Below are 17,732 nucleotides of genomic sequence, written 5' to 3'. Positions count from 1 at the left end.
ATTCGTGCTTTGATGTACATGGGCTTCGGTAATAATATAAAACACGAATGCTGGGAGTCCTCAACAGAGCGAAGCGGTACTTCACGCCTGGACGAAGACTTTTGCTTTACAAAGCACGGGTCCGGCCTCGCATGGAGTACTGCTCCCATCTCTGGGCTGGGGCTCCCAAATACCAGCTACTTCCTTTTGACTCAATACAGAAAAGAGCCGTTCGGATTGTCGATAACCCCATTCTTACGGATCGTTTGGAACCTCTGGGTCTGCGGAGGGACTTCGGTTCCTTCTGTATTCTGTACTGTATGTTCCATGGGGAGTGCTCTGAGGAATTGTTCGAGATTCCATTGTGAGTTCGCGCGGGTGGGTACCACCGCCCTGCCTATTTCTGCCGTGAAGCAGTAATGCGTTTCGGTTTGAAGGGTGGGGCAGCCGTTGTAACTTACTTGAGACCTTAGAACTTATATCTCAAGAAGGGTGGCACATTGCGTTGTGGATGTCTATGGGCTCCAGTAACCACTTAACACCAGGTGGGCTGTGAGCTCGTCCACCCATCTAAGCAATAAAAAAAAATAAAAAATAAAGATGATACCAACATCTCGTTTTTACGATCGCGCCGCCCGCCACCGGAGTAGAGTTCATCCATACTACCTGGAGCCACTGCGTTCATCCACAGTGCGTTTCCAGAGGTCTTTTTGCCACGTACCATCCGGCTTTGGAATGAGCTCCCCTCCACCTGTTCATTTGTGAACTTGTTCATTCATTTACATAGAAAATAAAGAATTTTATTTTTGGAAATCTAATCTTGGAAATTGGAAATCTTATGGTATGGTTTAAGTTTTAGCCAAAACCTCACTTGATGTACGATCCACGAAAAGTGAAATGGAGTTTAATAAAATGAATTCTATTAATATTTATCATTGTTTCGTTCAGAATGATGATGGTTTGTGATTATGTTATGGAATCGAATTAAATAAAATGAAATTCAATGAGATGAGATGAAACAGCCTCTGTGTGATATGAAGCCAATTTACTAACAATGCGAGTTCAATCGACTGTTGGAAGAATCCAAGAAACCACTGTTAAACAGTAAACTGTTAAATTACTGTTAATTAATATAAATTGTCCTATTTTGTTATATTAGTGTGTAGTTTTTCATATTTCCGCCAAAAGGTCTGGATGCCATACGTCATCAATTTTATAAATGCTCTATTGTGTACTTTTAAAGTATGTTAGCTTTTTTTATTTATTCTTTTTCTTGTTAATGAAATTTTTGTTCATTATCTCACGTAGCTTTCTCATCGACGTGACTAGCCCGAAACAGATGTCTTATTCATTGAAGAACAGCACATTCGTAAATATATTTTAGACTTTCGTTCGTCACAAAACAACGATCATTTTCATTTTTCTCTCGTTAAATGATAATGGCGGGGCTCGACACGAAAAAATTCAGCAGCTGAATTTGCATTATCATCAGCACACCGCGAATATGTAAAACAATGTTTTGTACAGTTGACATGGACTTTTATCGCGGTGATTTTGTTTCTGATCAACTGATTTTGACCTGTATTTCATTTGGTTATAAACCTATTATCCACCTACTCTATATAATATAAATTCGTATTATATACCTAACTATATATCTTTAATATACAGTCAAAAAAATCAGATACTGTAAAATTTTAAAAAACGTCATATTTTAAAAATGGTTAGTAAATATGAGAGACTACGGAGTTTTAATTTTATTAGATGTGGTCCAATTTACTCATCGTGAGTAATTAATGGATCATGTGTGACTGACTTAAAAAATTCCATTGAAACCTCACTCAAATCGGGCTATTTTACTACGACCGTAATAAATGTTATCAATTTCATTTCATCTCATCTTGTTTTATTTCATTTAAATTCATTCTCTAATCTATACTCAATCTCAATATGATCCTGAAAAAATTTATAAGGCGATCCTTGGTGCCCCCTGTTTTCCCGATACATGTTTATTTGTTGATATTGATTGACTTAGGTGTAAATTAAGTAAAAAGAGAAATATTTATGAATTATAATAATTATATTTTATTTATTAGTCATACGTTTCAAGGCTTAAACAGTGTTATATGTACAACGGAATTGAGACTCCCGTATCTTTCTAGGCAGTGAGACTAACATCATGTCATCTAAGTAAACCTCACAATGTTCACGAACTTACGCTCCAGTAACCACTTAACACTAAGCGGACCGTGAACTTTACTCAACTATGCAACACTATACTAATATGTATGGCAAAAAGTCGCCTTTATCAACTGATTGCCAATTGGGGCGTGGGCACACTTGAACACATTTCATATTACTGAGCTAATAAGCTGACTTTAAAATAAACCGAAAAACGAATTGGAGAATTTATATTGTGGGCAGTGTGGATATGGTTTTTTGTTACACGATATATTATTGTTGTGGGATAACATTTTACTTTATCATGGAACTCATTCGTGAACATTAACTGAAAAAGGCCTCAAACCATCGATCTGGAACCCAGTGGATTGCCGATGGGACACATCTTCACTAACTCTTACAATATCTCGCATACTCTGAGCTAAAATGTTTTTGAGAAGCATTAATGAACATCAAAACATGAAAAAAATTGTCAATACCTTCTAGGTGTCGGCCTAGAAAAACATAAGCCTATTTGCTCCTACGGCAGAGATTCAAGAATAGCCCCGGAGCATGAGTAGGTTTCTTTTAATGCCTAGATGATGGACAATAGACTTTCTCACTGCCCACCTGGTGTTCAGTTTTTACCGAAGCCTACGTACATCTACAACGTAAGTTCCATCACCCACCTTGAGACATGAGCTCTAAGTCTTAGTTTTACACTACAACGGCTGCCCCACCCTTTAAACCGAAACTAATTGCTTCACGGCAGAAACAGCTGGTGATTTGCGGGTTAGGTTTTGACTACAGAATGTTATTCTTACACTGTGGAATTCGTGAACATTTGTTAGGTGGCTATTTCTTTAGAAAATATGCCATCTGCCTACGGGATATGATAGCTAATGCAATCGCATCGCTCGATACTGATACACCAGGTGCCTTATCCTTTAGACCGACGAATTGATAAACGTTGAGTATTATACCAGCACAGAGCTATCTATCTGTTTATTGTGAGCCGGCACTGATAGATTATCTGATTATTCCCATTTCCGCCGCAAATCACTTCAAAGCGGACTTCAAAGCGGACTCTTTTATATAAAAGACATTACATATTTACTTTAAGAGATTTAAAAACAAAATAACCCAAGATCAATAAGATTCGAGATAACACCCGGATTTAGCTGTAATATGTATTACTTATATAAAACTTAAAGATTAACTTACTAAACTATTCTTCTTGTTCTTTATCAACACCTTATCCCACTAGGTGGGGTCGGGACAGTGAATTTTTCTATCCCATTTTCTTCTATTAGCCGTCATCTCAACACTAACTCCTCTCTCTCTCTCATAGCATCATTCACACACTCCATCCATGTCTTCTTCGTTTTGTTTTATCTTATCTTCCCCCTTTACCTTGGACTATCATTTCCATACATCTCCTAGTCACATGCATCTCCTCTCTACGCATCACATGTCCATACCAGGCTATCGCTAACTTATTAAAATATTGTCTGTCAAATTTGAAATTCTAAAACACAACTGAACTGTGTCCCCAGCGCGGAATACGTTCTCGTAATGCAACGCCACAGTATGTTAACAATGGCACACGCCTCAAAGCTCGCTCATGAAATTTAAATTGCTTGTTACCACCACAAAGTGAAATAGCGCGTCGTAACTAAAACGTCCTTATGAACGCGACCGGTGCCACGGCAAATTGATTGAGTTTTCTAATACGATCGAACAGAACTATTATTACTGTTGTATGTATTTAGAATATTCTAGGCTATATGCATTATACAATAGGCTTTTGACCAAACAAGTAACGTTAGAAGAGATCTACCGTTGATTTAACAATGAAGGCTTAGATACTGTTCGACAAATGTATATTTAACATAACCACTGTTTTTTAAAGTACGTTCATTTATTTGGGTATTTATTATGTTTGGATGTACGGAATTACCCCGGTCGACGATCAAATAATACGAACTCTTTTAAATATTTCGACTTTCTATTGAGTTTTTAGTGCAATAAAAAGGTATTTGTATTTCCTGGTCTTCTCTATATGAGTTGTGTTCTATGTTGTAAGTGTTGGGTATTGGGACATCTGTAATGTGTAGCAGTTTTTTTCTTTTGTCGTGTTAGCCAGAATCTGGTTGTTATATGTGAATAATTTTTTCGGTAGTAATTGCACTCAGAATCCAATTAACTATTTGAAGTCGACTTATGTATTAATGACCTTGACTAATGTCAAATTACATTTTCGGAATCAGCTTTTATCTTTTTTTTTTATTGCTTAGATGGGTGGACGAGCTCACAGCCCACCTGGTGTTAAGTGGTTACTGGAGCCCATAGACATCTAGAAAGTAAATGCGCCACCCAACTTGAGATAGTAACTTCTAAGATCTCAGTATAGTTACAACGGCTGCTCCACTCTTCAAGCCGAAACGCATTACTGCTTCACGGCAGAAATAGGCGGGGTGGACCCAGTGAATAACCTACCCGTGCGGACTCATAAGAGGTCCTACCACCAGTAATTACGCAAATATATCTTTTTTTCTATAACAGTCAGAGTTTTGATGTCAGTTTTAAGACCTCTAGATATAGTGTCATATACTCCATATGTTTTGAACCAATTAAAATAAAAACTCGTCGTTTAATGTTTTTACCAGCTATTTTTAAATTATTTGTAGACTTCTATTGTTTTTATACAAAGCTTCGATAATAATACCACTTTAGACGCACCACCAAAGAGGATTTGCGATTTTCAACTTCAAGATGAAACTATCGAACTGCGACAAAAGTGTTAGATGACCTTAAGCTGAAAAAACGAAATGATAAATTCAGGATTAAGGTCAAAATACAACCTTGATGGTTCCGATAAAAAAAAACACCTCAGCCACAACCAACGACGGAACCTTACAGAAATGTAATGCTAGTGCTGCAATTGGAAACGCCAAAACCGGCAAAAAAACAAAAAAAGATGTGTGGTATCGTGGGACACCGGATAGGAACGAAGTTCCTTATTATAAAAATATTAATTTTAAGTTCTATTCGAGGTATAAAGAAAATAAAACTGAAGGTTTCGCAACAACCCACGGTCATTCAGTATTCAGTAACGTGCGAACTTATTGTGGTACATTTCATTCACGGCTGTTTGCATAAGAGTTAGTGTATTGCGCAAACGAACGCTCTGAGATCGTGGTCAATGAATGATAAAAAAATGTTATTTTTTGTACGTTATTACAAAGTTAAGTCGTACACTGTGTGCATTACTAATAAAAATCTTACGTTACGGACGTTTTTTCCCGGTTAGGGTACACCTCCGCTTTCCCCAGCGTTAAAAAAAAAAGGGTACACCTCCGCATCGTCCCATAAGGGCCTGGCCACAGCTACTGGCGGTGCGTTTAGCGGTGCGTTGCGAGGCGCGGCGGGCGGCGTGATTTGCGGGGTATGCCACAGCTAGACTAGTTGCGACGGCGGCGGCGTCAGAGGTGCACGTATTTAGAAAGCCCTATCAAATTTCCCTATCAAAAGTGGCACGATATTACCTTGAAATAAGTGTGTTCTTAGTTGAAGATATTATTCAATCAAGAATAGGAGCGCACCCAGTTAGAAAAAGAGAGAACTTGGCGAATTTCACCCTATTTATTAGGTATTATATTAGGAATATAAGAACTATCCCGATAAATAGATTATTAATAGATTCAATCTTCACAGATATTACCAGGTTGAAATCTAAATTTACCATACGTGTTAATTGCTGATAAAGCCTATCCTCTTAAAAAATATTTGATGCGCCCATATCCACCGGGTGGTTTAAATGCGGAACAAATAATTTTCGACCAAACATTATCCCGGGCAAGTGTCACAATTCAGTACGCGTTTGGTATTCTAACTAATAAATTTCGTATTTTTACGAAAAGTGTAAAGACAAACAAAAAGCACGCGACATTGTTTATAAAGGTTTCGTGCCTTAAGAGAAAGAGATGGAGACAGAGATGCAGATTTTCAGCAGTTTGTTTCCCAGTTTGGAGACTCCAATATTCACAATAGCGTACGCAGATCAAGACGGAATAATCGAGCAACGGTTCAAGCATCTAGAATACGAAATCAATTCAAATTTCAAATTTTATTTCAATAATCCTATCCAAGAGTATCTAGGAAACGATTAGTACCAGAAAATTGTTGTTTTATTTCGTCCCACATTTTTTTTATAACATGCCTATATTTATGATGTGGATGTTTTGACATCCATATTTCTGGTCTACTCAGTATTTTACTAATATATTTTTTACATCCATTATATTTTATTAGCTCAACGCGCGGTAAAAACGCGGTTTGTTTCGGTCGCGCGATGCCTCAATGCGTCCACCGACACCGCCGCGCGCGCCGCTCTGAACTGTGGCCGCCTCGATATTGTCTAGTACATTTGTTTCACTCGCACATCGTGCAGCTCGTCGCCGCCAGATGTCACGCGCCTCTCACCGCGCCTCGCAACGCACCGCAAAACGCACCGCCAGTAGCTGTGGCATACTTCATAGGTTGTCTACCATTTGTTTTCGCCGCTCCCGCTTGCCGCGCCTCACGACGCACCGCAATTCGCACCGCTCTCGGCTGTGGCCAAGGGGTAAGAACTTCGTTCCGAGGTCTCCTGTTTGTAATTTAAATTGTTAACAACGGCTAACACCACAAACGTCCCACAAAAATCCGTTAACGATTTTCCGTGGAATGTTCTCGAAACAAACAACCGCTGTTAAACAATAGGCTAATTAGTTTCGTGATGGGCCGGCGTCTGAAAGAAAACGCTTTTAATGCTTAGATAATCTCAAATATTTCCGTACAAAATTCTATTATGTTAATACGAAGGTAGAATTCATTTTTGATTAACAAAACCATTTTTACTAATTCTCGGAGTTCCGTTCCTAATGAAGTTTTTTTTTATTCCAAAAAAAAAACTACCTTAAAAAATGTGTATTGAAAAATCCAAACATTAACATAATAATTAGTGCCTTGTTCCGATAATCAACAAAAATACCAAAATTTTAATTAAATAAATCCAAAATATATGCTACTTAACGTGATCCACGGATAAAAAAATTCTATCTGCTATTCCTAGTTATAAGCTTTTGTATTATTGAGTAACAAACTTCGTAACATACATGACTATGGTAATCTTTAACTCTGCCTTTATACATAGTTTTGAATTTTATTTTCATTAAATTACTCATTTTATGTTCTTGATTTTCTTTAAGGGTTTACATTTTACAAACTTGGCTTTAACAAAAACATTTTTAGAGGAAACACGTAGAAAAACAAATAGATAAAATGTACATAAACTCAATTTAATAATCAACCTAAATGTTGAGTTACAGTGATCACGGTGGGATCTCTAAGACGTGATTTTTCGTTATTATAGACCAACTAAACTTAGTCACCAATACAGAATAAGGTTATAAGTAGAGAAGTTCCTTGTGAAGGAACAATGCAATAAAACAAATTTCATTGATGCAATTTTCAAACAAAATCCTTATTTTGGATGGAAGTGTACAATGGTTTGAAGAGCCCTTCAGTATGACATCCTTAATATAGCTCCATCTCAATTCTAGAATAGCCATCAAACTCATTAAAACTAAAGACATTAATGCTTCGCGACAGAAATAAGCAGACATTGAATACCCACGCGTGCACTGCAAGCAGTTTAATTCAAAATAAATAATTTCGAATTTCGTACATGATCAGGAAAACGGCGATATATTCACAACTTCGGAAACATTAAAAACGACCATAAAAAAACGCGAAGTTAATTAAATCTTAAAAAAATATTCTTTATTCGTCATCCCAAAAGGAAGACCGGGTAAAGTGAAGGAGTTTAAGTAGAAACTATACTTGTAACTATACTTGAGACTTTAGAACTTATATCTCAAGGTTACGTTGCAGATGTCTATGGGCTCCAGTAACCACTTAACAAGAGGTGGGCTGTGAGCTCGTCCACCCATCTAAGCAATAAAAAAATAGAGGACATTAAGCTGCCCTTTTCATTTATTACAAAAAAAAAAAATGGACTCTGTTACTAGACCGGGAAACCGCTTGGAATACAAAGAAGAAGAAAGAATTTCAAAGTCCCAAATAGCACGTCTACCGAACAAAATTCTATGTGAGCCTCTTACTATCCTCTTGACCCGTAAGGTTTACGTCTCACCGGAGCCGCTGGCGCGTTCATCTTAATTTCGTTCCACAGATTAACTTCGCCAAGGTAACTTCTGGGAACTTGTCTTGGATAGCTAGTTTGTTTTTATTAAGCTTTTTACAAGCTACAACGAAACAAGAATCTCGGTGAAGCAACTAGATTAGGTATCGAGTGCTTGTTTTATTGTCTTTTAAGGACCGTTGTGTTTACAGTAGGTTCGCGAGCGACAATATGGTCGTCAAGTTGTTGGTCGTAGGTCTGTCTGTATTCTAGCCGTTGAAGTTTAACTGGGCGTCGTCAAAATCAGGTGATTGGACCCGAGGGAGGGGCATAACAGGGGTATAACAGCGAATTGACCGACACTTCAATCTTTGGATGTCTTTTTGACGTCTTTTGCTTGCTTGTTTGACAAGCAGGTGTTATCAGAGTTAATGTCAAAACATAAAGCATTCCAGAAGTATGATTTAATACACCACATCCTACAAAGAAAACGGATCCTCGCAAGAAAAAGTAAAGCATTTAAGTTCAATTTTTCCTGACAAAAATGCACAAAAGCTTAATTCTGCTAACTTTGAAACTTGAACTTTGAGCGACTACAATATGAAATTGCTTTAAAGTTTCAATTTAAACCGTTCACAAGAGTTTTGTTAGAGCTTTCTCGGTCTATACTTATATGTACAACTTTTGCTTTTAATTAGATCTCATTTTAACAAAAGAAACATGACGCATTTTTTTATGTAACTTTCCAATGCATACAATATATTACATATTCTAGTAGAATTGACTATCTTAGAAACCACTTCATCTTGAGTGGTTTTGGTACCCCAAGATATTACGGCATGAATGCGGCCACCCGCCTTGAGACGTGAAGTCGAATATTTTCAATTATACTGTAGTCAGCTACCCCATCATTGAAATCAAGTTTGACCATCAAACCGACCGTAATGAATATCTCTCTAAACTCAGGAAGGCTGTGATGTCCGCCGCGGTATATTTTAGTTTTTGCGTAGATGCTTTGAATACTATAGACATCGGTATGAAATACATGGCGGTATGCAATAATACCTCTTTAGCGCGAACAACGCATGAATCCTTTCAAAAGGTCGCGTTAAAAGAGATATTCAAAGCAGGATTCATAAAAATACACAGAACTGAATAGGAAACGTTTGGTCTAACAAGAAATCCTTTCATCGACGGAGAATAACAGCTTGGGCGAATGAAATCCCTCGGTCAAGCGAATCACGACCCAACGCCACGTACACAAAAAAAAACATAATATACATATACAAAGAAGAAAGTGTTTCAAAAAACAGAATGTTTCGAAAAAACCTAAGCTTTAATACGGGGTCGGCGTGAAATGTACAAATTATGGACGAATGAGAACGAGACGGGTCGAGATTTTCATTTTTCGTGAAACGGGAGATTAAAAGAAGCGACGCTACGCACTGGAGCTATTCCCAAGTCATTATGGATCCTCCTTCCTGATCCATTAACGGTGCTTTTAGGTATCACAAGCACCGGTCACCGTCCTCGCCGAACCCGTCGCTTGCAACGAAGGGCTCGACGAGCGAATTAACCCACAGACACAGCCCACTGAGTTTCTCGCCGGATCTTCTCAGTGGGTCGCGTTTCCGATCCGGTGGTAGATTCTGCTAAGCACTGCTCTTGCTATGGCCAGTGTTAGCAACACTCCCTATTTAGGCTATTAGCATAGGTAGAGAAGAAAAAGGAGCTACTTAAATTTGAGTTATTTTTTTTTCAAATAGATATAACTTTACTTAAAGACAGAATAATATATAACTCAGATTATTAAAGTGATTGACACGAAGGTACTACAATGTACTTAAGTTTCTCCCCGGATCTTATCACTGCGTCGCGATTCCGATCCGATCTTAGATTCTGCAAAGCACTGATCTTTCTAGACGTAGTGTTAGCAAATTCTCTCAGGTTGAGCCCGTGAGCTCACCAGCGAATATGTAGAGAATATAGTGCGCTAACTACTTATTTCCTTAAAACATTTGTCACTTAGGTCGACAAAGTAGAAGGAGCGTCTCATCGTGTAGACTACAAATTCAATTATTAACATGAAGCGTCTAAAACGCCGCGTTTTTCAGGCTCAGTGCGTAACAAGGAAAACGTCGTTGCGCTAAAACGTAACGCTATCCGAGATCTCCCGATTATTTCGCGGTCACTTACTGAAACCTGAACCAACATTGCTCATGATTAAAAATCGTAAGCCATCAGCTATTTACGTTTCCTTATTCATTTTGAATTCGATTCGAATAATGTTATGTTTAAAATTATTCTATCTCTAAAATTAATTTTCATCTAATTTCAACGCATCGAAATTTATTTCACTAAAATATCACTCGCAAATTAATTTAAATATGTTTTTAAATCATCTATCTAAAGCAATTGTATAACTATTGAATGTAAATATTATTTTCTTCAAAATAATATAAGTACTTATGAAATAATGTAATACTATATATAACTTATATATAGTTATATGAATAGCTGCAGCAATTAATAATTAAAAATAAGCACAGTTGAAAATTTTACGACTTTTTTGTAAGAACTTCAGTTGGGCAGGTGAGTTCAGAGTCTAAAATAAATATTTATTATAATTTTATTAATAATAAAATATTTAATAAAATATATATTAAAAAAAACACTGTATAAAAAAGATTGTCGCTGATGGTGGTGTCTACGACACAAGCCATCGGTGGTTAGGGCTCTAGAGTGGGAATCCTCCCCACAATAAGCGCCGTAGCAAGGAAAGCTGGTTCCTGTATCAAGCCTCTAACCCAACTGGGTAACGAAAGTTTCTTAAGGTATCGGTCAAAACAATGCTGATTGAATCAACATGCGAAACGGCGGTAATGTCGTAGGCCAGATCTAAACATTTTATTAATAACTAGCGACCCGCCCTCGCTTCGCTTCGGAAACATGAAATTTTATTATTGATTATTTACGACATCACATAAGAAACCTCAAAATTAACAGTATTTCTCCACTATTTAATGGATGTTATTATACATATAAACCTGCCTCTTCAATCACTCTATCTATTAAAAAAAAATGCATCAAAATCCGTTGTGTAGTTTTAAAGATTTAAGCATACATAGGAACAGACAGATATAAGGACAGAGAAAGCGACTTTGTTTTATACTATGTAGTGATTAAAATATAATTATTTCACTATAGGGTTTTGTATCGCTTGCCAACTGTATTCATTCACAGAAAACGTAGCGTCAAATAACAAACAAATTGAAACTATTTCATGTAACGCCAAACAGGGGACTGGTGGTAGGAGCTCATGTGAGCCCCCGCGGGTGGGTACCACCACCCCGCCTATTTCCGCCGTGAAGCAGTAATGCGTTTCGGTTTGTAGGGTGGGGCAGCCGTTGTAACTATACTTGAGACCTTAGAACTTATATCTGAAGGTGGGTGGCGCATTTACGTCGTAGCCGTCTATGGGCTCCAGTAACCACTTAACACCACGTGGGCTGTGAGCTCGTCCACCCATCTAAGCAATAAAAAAAGGGGGAACAAATAATGTTCTCAAGAAATTGTTATTTACAAGATCAGAGCGACCGAGGAGTGTGTTATAAAATTCAACATCACTACACTGCAGAAGCGTACAACAAACAAAAAATAGCACTCAATTCCGACATCGCGCTTCGTTCTGATAGTTGCAAAGAACGAACTCTAAATTTTACATATCTCACTAAAGTTTTACAGTTCAAAGATTGTGTATTTGTAAGCAAATAGAGTAAGGTAGATTCGAATCGATAAATATATTTGAATTCAATAGGCAGCCTGTGAGGTGTGCCCCTGGCAATAATGATGCCACTCACCACAAGGTCACCCACGATAACCACTGACCGTCACTCAAAGCCAATAAAATATATTCAGATTAACACTATTGAGGACTAATGGGGTAGCAACTGGAAGCTTTTCTTTTTTGAAAACGACTTTTAAGGCAAGTGGGTATTTTGTGCTACCATTAAAAATTTTAGGCCAAACGAGATATACTATGTAATGATGGTTATTAAAGTCTTATTGGCTATGTGATCAATGAGCCTGGCCATCGTACTACGAGGTCAATTTTTTTTTGCTTAGATTGGTGGACGTGCTCATAGCCCACCTGGTTGTTAAGTGGTTACTGGAGCCCATAGACATCTACAACGTAAATGCGCCACCCACCTTGAGATATAAGTTCTAAGGTCTCAGTATAGTTACAACAGCTACCCCACCCCTCGAACCGAAACGCATTACTGCTTCACGGCGGAAATAGGCGGGGTGGTAGTACCTACCCATTCAGACTCATAAGAGGTCCTACCATCAGTAACAAAAGGTCCTACCACCAGCGTAGGTTCTCGGCTGGATCTGTTTTACGAGCAATCTGACTCCGCACTGCCCCTTCAACCTCATAATCCTTCGGGTTACGTCGATTGCCGTGGTTCTCCTGTGAATCTCCTCGTTCCTGATTCGTATTCACAGGGAATCTGCATATTTTATTTGGTAATTTCATCATACAATATTCTCATTAGCAATCTCTAATATTTTAAACGAATATTTCTTAAATGAAAGTTTCTATATCATTACGATACATTTTAATTATAGCAATTTTTAGGTTGATTTCTCATCGATGTAGTTTCTTTATAAGCGTCAGATAGCGAATACGGCTTGAGCTGTCTATAGATCTACAATAGCTTAAGGAAATATTAGTAAGTACACACATAAAGCCAGTAAGGTTACGAAACAAAAAAAACAAATTGCACGTTCGCTTACATCACACGTGAAAGAATAATTATTATTATAATCCCACATTCGAGCTTTATAATCTTTGCAAAAAATTTGTTCCACTTATTTTCATAAAAAATTCAACAGTTGCCCAATCCTTCGAGAAGGCGCTTAAAACTCTGGAAATAAGATTACATTCTCGACGAATAAATTTGTCGAAGCTGTATATTTAATAAATTCGAAAACGAATATACAAAGAGTCTTCAAGGGAAATCAGATTGTGTAGCGTAAGAGGTAAGATTGAAAATTGGCCCACCCTTTACATTAATACAGAAATTAGGTGTTCAAAGAAATAACAATGCCTCTATAACGTTCAGATGATGGCACATGACATTAATCTATTTGCTCACAACTAGAAGGGAGCACTAAGACTCAAGTAGATAAAGAAAATGCTTCTAATAGCTAACATACTAATATTTTAAGATCTCATTTGTATTCTAACGCCAGTGGAATACACAGTCGAATTACCAATTGTTCCAATAGTTCCAGTTAAATTGGGTACTTCAAGTGTTGAGTCTTAATATACATCGGTATCCACTGCCCATTTCGGCAACGAAGCAGTAACGTGTTCCGATTAGAAGTGTGGGGCAGTCTTTATACAATACAATAATTCAATACAATTGAGACTTCGCTCTCATGTCTCAAGGGGAGTGGTGGCATTCACGTTTTAATGTCTACAGGCTCTATGAACCAATGTAGACCCTCCACGCCTGCCTATCAAGATCCATTAGTGGGAGAAACATCCCAGCTACGCCCATACCAGCTGGTGACCACTACCGTCTGAAGCGGAACTGTAACTACTGTAAAGTACTTAATCTCATGCTTCCACCACCATCAGCCTATAGCACTTCTGGACATAGGCCTTCTTAATTGACCGCCACTGTGCACGATCCCTGGCTTCTCTCACCCAGCTCTTGCCAGCCACCCTGCGTAGTTCATCACTCCACCGAGCGTGAGGGCGTCCTGCCTTGCGATTCTCTAAAATTCAAACAAGAACTCGCATCTCACTACGAAATTCTCCATCACTTCGCATTCGCAATGGAATGACCTTGATTTGGCATTCTGTAAACACTAATCTTAATTACCCTGCCTCGAGCGAAGTGAAGTGACAACGAAGTTTGTTTATAATATACTAGGGATAGCCGTATACGCGCAAATGTAAATCGAAGCTTACCGGTTTCAGTTTTTCGTTGTATTTATAAGCATTCTGTAAGAAAATACTATGAATTTAAGCTTTGGTGTCTAAGCCACATCTAATATATCTAAAAAGAAAATTAAAAGTCATATATTTATGAAATTAATTGTAATTTCTGGATGTACGCTAAGTTCCTTTGCGTGCACTGGCGAATACCAGAATTAAAAAACAAAATTTTAATTGTTTTCAAAACAATCTCAAGCAGTCGGAAGTTTTTATTTTGCTTTTTCTAGATTTTTTGTTACTTTGTGAGTGAATTTAACGTTAAATAAAAATTATGAGGTAAGTAAAAGTTAGTTTTGAGGTTCATCCATTTGTTTTTTAATCTAAAATTTCAATATATTACCAACAGACTTAACGAGCGTTCTTCTCATCCGACATTGGTGCAAATAGAGGCATTGATAGACGTTTTGGATTAAAAGCTAGCGAAACAAAAGGCTTAATCGTATCTCAACATGTTCAATAAGATAACAAGGATATAAAAAAATATAGGAACTAAATTCTATTGTCAGATATGATCCATTCCCGGAGAGATATTTAGGACATGTTAACATCTATTTATGTATGATAAATCTATCTACTACGTTTTTATTGATATTCTATTTTAACAGGGAATATCGGTAATTTATCTATCTCAAATTCACCAACAAAAAAAAAATATATTGAATTAAATAAATCAAATCATTAACAATTTAGGTATTTGCAATACCTGTTGGATTGATGTTGTTGGAATGTTATTATTGATGCAAAGGTGACTGTATCTATGGTAAAGGGTGTGCACACCGGTACAGGGTAGGCAGGCAGTGCCAGAGTATTGACTAAATTGACATTATGTAGGCTAAAGACTGCATACTCCGTTTAAAATCAATGAACAAAATTTAGGCATAACCTACTTTATTATATTTAAGGACCTACAACAGATTGAAAATACTAATCCACATTATCAGAATATTGTAAGGAGAATTCATTGCCAACTCTGAAAATGTATCAGTATTGGAACAATCCCAAACATCCTACAGGTATGTATGTTATACCTAATTATCTTAAATAAATACCTAAACAAAACTTGCATTTTAAAAATTAATATTTATTGGCTTTTTAGCATTGCATCAAGAATCACCTATTTTGCAGTCATCCTCCCCTAACTAAATGCAAGTGACTTCTACTTATTGTGATGCTACTACTAGTATAGTCGGATTTTTAATTAGACGAAGCCAGCTGACAGTAGCTAATGTCACTTTGTGAAATAATGTTGCTATATTTAAAGTAATAGTGATGCGTTCAGTTCTCGTTCAATCACATAAATGAACAATGAGTGTGAAGAGTTAATCATTAATTTCAAACTATAAAAGAATATTATTTATATTTTACAATAAAATTGTATTAAAGTGATCCAATATAATAATATGTTACTAGTAGTATGTAACTACAATCAGTTTTTTTTTATTTTCATTACCTATGTACCTATAATTGTTATATTTTATACATCTATAGTTTCAACTATATGATGCATTGGAAATAGGACAGTCTTACAAACTTCCTCGCAATGTTTTTCTTAATGTTTAAAACACTCGGTATTTAGTACAGGTAGATACCATAGGAACATAATGTTTCGTCGAAAACTCGTTGGTATGTACAAAACACGGCTAAAATTCGAACCCCGTGCCCGATATCGGCAGTTCGGCACACTAACTATTCACTAGACAATCGAGGCAATTTCATTAATTCAGGAGTTTTTTCAATCGTTCACTTTGTCACAACACTATTTTTATTTCATCAAAAACTGACAACACAGTAAACGTCAGTTTACTTCGTCTAATAAAAAATCCGACTATAGCTCCAGTCACAGTAGGTCTCATGTTAGTCAAGAGATTGGGTTGTTAGGTTAGGTTATTCAGGTATATCAGGTATATTTATTCAGGTCAAAGTACCTATTCATTGAACAACCAGATTAGGGACATGGATTTGTGCATAATGTTGTTACTTGTTAATAAAAACCTTTTCTTGTATGTATTCTAAACATTGTATTTTAACTAACCTTGTTTTTAAATAATTTTTTTTTTTTTAGCACCTCAACACCTGACCTGCTATTTCACCACTTTTCAATGAAAAGCAAAGTGTACTCAAATTACAACAAATTACACAGTATCAGGATATATAACTTAAACAACCATGGGGGAATAAATAGTCGACAGTCTGCAAGAAGGATGAACTGTTGGTGGAATTAGTATATGCAGCTAGGAATTTTAAACCTGTATTTCCACATATTACTGATGCAAACAAATTTCAAAATTATTGTATATAACTATTGAATAAAACTATAATAAAACTATTTTTATAAATCATTAATTTATATTTGAAGTTACTTCACACTATAAGTAAGCTAATTAGTAGAATTTAACAAAGTAATTCAACATGACCACCATAATGTAAATGTAATCTCATAATCAATCAAATGTGGAATCTCATAATCAATCAATCAAATCAATCAAATCAATATGTGGTCGTCGTGGCCTAACGGATAAGACGTCCGGTGCATTCGTGTTGAAGCGATGCACCGGTGTTCGAATCCCGCAGGCGGGTACCAATTTTTCTAATGAAATACGTACTCAACAAATGTTCACGATTGACTTCCACGGTGAAGGAATAACATCGTGTAATAAAAATGAAACCCGCAAAATTATAATTTGCGTAATTACTGGTGGTAGGACCTCTTGTGAGTCCGCACGGGTAGGTACCACCGCCCCGCCTATTTCTGCCGTGAAGCAGTAATGCGTTTCGGTTTGAAGGGTGGGGCAGCCGTTGTGACTATACTGAGACCTTAGAACTATATCTCAAGGTGTGTGGCGCATTTACGTTGTAGATGTCTATGGGCTCCAGTAACCACTTAACATCAGGTGGGCTGTGAACTCGTCCACACAGCTAAGCAATAAAAAAAAAAAAAAAAAAAAAACTGAGATTATGGGAACTGGCCGCTCTGCACAATTGCAAATGTTGTGCAAAACACAACACGCAACAGCTATTTTTGCTACCTTATCAGGGTGATAAATTGGCACCCTATGGATCAGCAAACACCTGAATCTACTCTTTAACAGACCTATTGTTCTTTTCACTGAGTTACAGGCAGTGGAATGAAGGTGGTGCTACAAAGCTTCAGGAGTATCTCTCTCCGTATTAGCATTAGCTAGCCATTATTAGCAGGTATTAGCTAGCATAGCATTATCGCCTATTTCTGAAGCAGTAATGCGTTTCGGTTTGAAGGGTGGCGCAGCCGTTGTAACTATACTGAGACCTTCGAATTTATATCTCTAGGTTGGTGGCGCATTTACGTTGTAGATGTCTATGGGCTCCAGTAACCACTTAACACCAGGTGGGCTGTGAGTCGTCTAACCATTTAGATGG

At 37.1% G+C, this 17,732-nt stretch overlaps 2 long non-coding RNA genes across 2 annotated transcripts; both read left to right on the top strand.

The window, feature by feature from the left end:
- The first annotated feature begins 14,101 nt into the window (after positions 1–14,101).
- LOC149499539 (uncharacterized) lies at positions 14,102–15,446 on the top strand. Its single transcript, XR_016325686.1, has 3 exons — positions 14,102–14,612; positions 14,683–14,892; positions 15,239–15,446. It is a non-coding gene; the product is annotated as an uncharacterized LOC149499539 (long non-coding RNA).
- Positions 15,447–16,164: 718 nt separating this feature from the next.
- LOC149499538 (uncharacterized) lies at positions 16,165–16,679 on the top strand. The gene is made up of 2 exons (XR_016325687.1): positions 16,165–16,214; positions 16,399–16,679. It is a non-coding gene; the product is annotated as an uncharacterized LOC149499538 (long non-coding RNA).
- The last annotated feature ends 1,053 nt before the right edge of the window (positions 16,680–17,732 follow it).

The sequence above is a fragment of the Bombyx mandarina genome, chromosome A1 (genome assembly GCF_030267445.1).
Source record: "Bombyx mandarina strain Sakado chromosome A1, ASM3026744v2".
In the NCBI taxonomy this organism is placed as follows: Eukaryota; Metazoa; Arthropoda; class Insecta; order Lepidoptera; family Bombycidae; genus Bombyx; species Bombyx mandarina.
Note: the sequence above shows the minus strand (reverse complement) of the source record. Positions and strands in the feature narration are given on the sequence as shown.